The sequence below is a fragment of the Schistocerca americana genome, chromosome 4, assembly GCF_021461395.2.
Source record: "Schistocerca americana isolate TAMUIC-IGC-003095 chromosome 4, iqSchAmer2.1, whole genome shotgun sequence".
Classification (NCBI taxonomy): Eukaryota; Metazoa; Arthropoda; class Insecta; order Orthoptera; family Acrididae; genus Schistocerca; species Schistocerca americana.
This window is the reverse complement of record NC_060122.1, coordinates 647,919,078-647,924,202: the sequence shown is the minus strand read 5'-3', so window position 1 is coordinate 647,924,202 and position 5,125 is coordinate 647,919,078. Positions and strand designations below refer to the sequence as shown.

Sequence of the window (5,125 nt, the reverse complement as noted above, 5' to 3'; positions counted from 1 at the left end):
CGAAGATGTGGCCACTCTTCGAACCCCCGTGGAACATCATCGAGAGGTCAGTTAGTGCACCAAATCCTGCACCAGCAACACTTTCGCAGTTGTGGACGGCTGTAGAGGCACGATGGCTCAGTGTTTGTGCAGGGGACTTCCAACGACTTGTTGGGTCCATGCCCTGCATTATGCTCGGAAAAGTAGGTAGGAGACGATATTATGACATATCCCATGTGTTTCCTCACCTACTGACGTAACGAAAGCCATGGAATATCTCCTAATATACATCAGTATATATTTAAAATGTATGTTATGAATCAAAGTCAACGAAAATTGACAAAATTTATATCTTTTACATTTTTTTGCGGTGATCGCGAAGTATTGCCCCTTGAAACTTCCTGGCAGATTAAAACTGTGTGCCGGACCGAGATTCGAACTCGGGACCTTTGCCTTTCGCGGGCAAGTGCTCTACCAACTGAGCTACCCAAGCACGACTCACGCCCCGTCCTCACAGCTTTAGGAGGAAACTTCCTGGCATATTAAAACTGTGTGCCGGACCGAGATTCGAACTCAGGACCTTTGCCTTTCGCGGGCAAGTGCTCTACCAACTGAGCTACCCAAGCACGACTCACGCCCCGTCCTCACAGCTTTAGGAGACCAGGTACTGGCGGAATTAAAGCTGTGAGGACGGCGTGAGTCGTGCGTGGGTAGCTCAGTTGGTAGAGCACTTGCCCGCGAAAGGCAAAGGTCCCGAGTTCGAGTCTCGGTCCGGCAGACAGTTTTAATATGCCAGGAAGTTTCATATCAGCGCACACTCCGCTGTAAAGTGAAAATTTCATTCTATCGCCCCGTGGTTACTGAAATACGCGATGCATTTCTAACATAGTTCTGAAATAAATTTTCACGTTCTCGACCCTGCTTACACATCATTACCTATTTAAAAAAGTATGTTGTCAGTGGTAGTTAACGACAGTTGACAAATTTTACTAAAACTTTTTTGTGGCACCCCTTCCCTTGCTAATACGCGTTATGGAAAATACTTTGGTACTGCTAGGGTTAAGATAGTGTGTGGCTTAGTAGTAAGTTCCCCACATGTAAACAATTTACCGTGGGCTTCATACCCGTCATCTTTTACTGTCAAGTTGCACCAAAGTAATACAACACTGAATTATTTTAATTAACTTCACTTCTAAAAACTTTACAACAATAGTAAATAACTAGACGTTCACCAATGCACCCCTTCGTGTTGGGCGTAAATTGTCGGTGCTGGTAACTGAACTTTGTCATTAAATAGTTTCCAGTAACACAGTCAACAAGACGGCAAGGACGGAGCGCGCCAGCTCTTGCCTGCCGCCGGTGTGTGTCTGTCTGTTTGGTCGCCGTCGTTATCGCTCGCTCGGCGTCCCTTCCTCCCTGTAGGGTGTTTATTTGTCGTTGTGCTCAGGACATCAGGCTGAATTGGAGCGGTGGAGCGAGGAACGACGTGTTTGCTGGGTGGGTTGAAGGGGCGAGAGGGGGAGGGGGTGTTGGAGAAGGCGGCGACCGATGGCGAGAGCCCTTAGACCACAGAACAGCACAGCGGCGGGTCGATAGTCGCCGTGGAGACGGCGAGATAAACACGACAGCGCCCTACCCCCCTGGGGACACGCGTAGCCTTGAGGTAGAGACACGGTGACGCGGCAGCGCCCACCCAATTCCTTTCGTGGTGGTGGGAACCTACCTACCACCTACTAGGTGTTGCTGCAGGATCAGTGTGGTTGAGGTGAACCTACCCGTCATAGCCACGAACAGGCCTCGCATGACCGTTTCGCTGCTAAAGACGTGCTCTTTGCATTCTATGCTGAGGCGGCTTTTGTTGTGGTTACGATATTGTAGTACCTGTTGAACAGTCAATTAGGGCGATTCACAAACAATTTAAGGACACACGTTATTCCAAAAACGTTATCGTGAAACTAGGGGCCACGAGGTGCTGGTGAAAAAATACGCATTGATAAGCTTGTCTTTTTGTTTTAAAAGGCTTTCTCAGTAGTAAATTTTTAAGTCTGGCATTTCTTAAAAAAAATAATAATAATATCAAAACAATTTCAAATAGCTTGACAATTTTCATTATGAAAAGGAGATTACCAGGTATGAGATTAACAACTTGCCAATAATGAGATTTTAACTTGAGAGAGACACACACACACACATATATATATATATATATATATATATATATATCTGTGTGTGTGTGTGTGTGTGTGTGTGTGTGTGTCAACAGTTAAAGAACTCTTAAAAACAGCTCTATGTAAAGGATATTACAAGGTTTCACGTTAACAATAAGAATTATTTAAACTTGCTACATCAATGAGGGAACAATTAAAAAAGAACAACTTAAGTAGCTAGCTTGTACTAAGCAAAAATAGTTGTCTCTCGCCAGTTACTTAACTTGAATCAGTTACAATATAAATGTGAATAAGCCAGCACACAAACCTCCACATTAAAGGCAGTTCCCCAAAAAAAAATTTCCTTAGCTCGGTGAGGAAGTGACACGCATAATGGGGCCCAAATCACAATAGGCGGAATAGTTATTGGTGGTCTACAGGGCCACAGCAGATCAGCCCAAAAACTTCCATTATAAGCCACCACCTCCCATAGTTACCCAAAACTAGAAGATGTAGCAAGGGCGGTGCCTGTACAGACTCCGAACCATAGACACACGCGACACCGACCCTAAATCAGCCAATCGAGGTGTGAATGAAACGGTCCGACCAAGAAGCAATTACCACATTCCCGCGGACGGGCAAACGTAAACCGTAGTGGGAAGACCCCAACGAACCACTGGTGAAGAAACTCCTACACTTCACTAGAACTTGAAAAACTCTGTTACATAAAAACAGTACTCAACTTCTCACACTGCACTACAGCGCCGGTAACACGTTACACTTCCTTATGATCGTCAGAGCCAACAGCTGCCAGTGGTTTCAACGGCCGATAAGAAGACATACGGTCCCACGCGCTGATCTCCTGCACCACGGCTTCTAAGCTTCATAAGCCACGTACATGCGGGTAAGGCAGACTTAGCCCCTGATAGCCAAGAGGTCGGCCAAAGCCCGTGGCGACCAGTTGACGACCCCAACAACAGGGTCCCGCTCGCGCCACCACCTCTCTCGGTCACAGCCCAGTACGTACTCCTCGCTCGTCGCGTGACTGTACACTTGCTCCACCTCCCGCCAGATGGCGGTAGCGATCCAAACAGCGCGCCAAACCGAAAGCGCCACCGCAAACACAAGACGCGAAGCGAAAGTACTCCGCCTGGCGCGCTTTTCGAAGAGCCGGACACAACTACGGCTCACCTGTGTTATTCTGGATTGCGATGCGAAGTTCCACTGGACATGCATGTCCAAAGAAACAGGCACTGCGGCGACTGCAGCCGTTATGAAATACATTAAATGTATTCGCAGTTGCGAATATGGATAACCATCAACTGTACAATGGAATGACGACAGCGAAAATTTGTGCCGTACCGGGAATCGAACACGAATTTCCCGCTTATCAGGAGAACGCATGGCCAGAGGAACTTTGCATCGTAATTCAGAATAGCAAAGGCACTGGAACATCGTGTTTATCCACTAATGTCGGGCAAGCGACTTTCAAGTCAAATTTCTCATTTGTACGGGAATACACATAATGGATGTACGCGTACTGGTACTAGACGCTTGGTTGACGACATGTAATGTATTAGTTACGGCCGTACCACTCGCCAATAAGACACACTTGCCATCTGATTTTACGAAAACTGTTTTGTGAAACAATTTGATTTTGCCACATATTACAGTCTGATATTTTCACTCGATAAAGAACATAATTCGCGAAATTTTAAAGAGCTTTGCATACGTAAAAACGCATTAGGTTAACTTTACGAATGTTTGATTTTAGGTCATACATTGTAATGAATGAGATATAGATAAGATTTACAATTGAGAGCAGAAAGTTGTCTCTTTTCGTTCTCGAGTTATTGGGTTTTACATTCGAAGAACACTCGCGCTCAGCGCGCCCATTCACGGCCTTCCACATCGGGAAAAACTTGGTGATAACAATCGTCATAGCTTACAGAACATTCAAGATACTAACACGAGGTTTTTTTTGCAAGTCAGAGAACGCAATGATGCACATATGTCGTATGACAAATATTCGAAACTTTTTATATACCGAGGTGTAGAAGCAACTCGTCTGCACTAGTGAGATGCGAGCGGCTCTGGCCGCCTTCAGACGTCCACAGCACTGTAGGAAAACCCAAGCGGCGCGCGTATACACATCCACAGTACCTGGGGAACAGCGTAGCGGAACGTGTGCACACGCCCACGGTAGTGAAACGGCTAATGGGACGATCTGCCTTGGTGGCACAACCCACCGCTGATTGTTGATGTACATGCAGCTTTCTGTTCTCACATATAACTCCATAGTAAAAACGCACTTGATCCATCGAACGTAAGGGTGGCTGCGACCAGAGGACTAACGATGTTATTGATTAGGAGGAGGGCAGCACTCCCTGAAGCGTTCTTCCTCCTGTCTCTAAAGACTAAGACACTTCAATATCAAAATTCTCACTTAGTAACAACACGAATAGACTATGAACAGTAAGAAGTTCTGCATAACTTTAATATCGCGACAAGTAAGAAAGATTCCGAATGACGGTGAATGAGTTAGTCTCTTTTTAGATGAAAGGCTGCAAAATCTTAAATGGTGGTAAGCTACAATAAATAATTCATCGTCAAAAGTAAATCGTGAGGCGGGATACATCAGAACATAGAGGTGATTGACAGCGTCATTGTTCGGTGGTAGATGACCAATCAATTTAACAAAATTCGAACGTAATAAAGAATAAATAACGAAATAACACGTTAAGTTTCGCGTCGTATATACCACTTAACAATCCGCCTTCAATCTTTTCGGTGTGGTCACTGAGGCATAGAGAAATACATATACAATTAAATTTGCAGAGTGCAGACTTTTCGTTGGGTTGGGTTGTTTTGGGGAAGGAGAACAGACAGCGAGGTCATCGGTCTCATCGGATTAGGGAAGGACGGGGAAGGAAGTCGGCCGTGCCCTTTGCAAGGAACCATCCCGGCATTTGCCTGGAGCGAATTAGGGAAATCACGGA

The 5,125-nt window shown here is 45.6% G+C and overlaps 1 non-coding gene across 1 annotated transcript; it reads left to right on the top strand.

Moving 5' to 3' along the window:
- Positions 1–682: 682 nt before the first annotated feature.
- Positions 683–757, top strand: Trnas-cga. Its single transcript has one exon. It is a non-coding gene; the product is annotated as a tRNA-Ser (tRNA).
- The last annotated feature ends 4,368 nt before the right edge of the window (positions 758–5,125 follow it).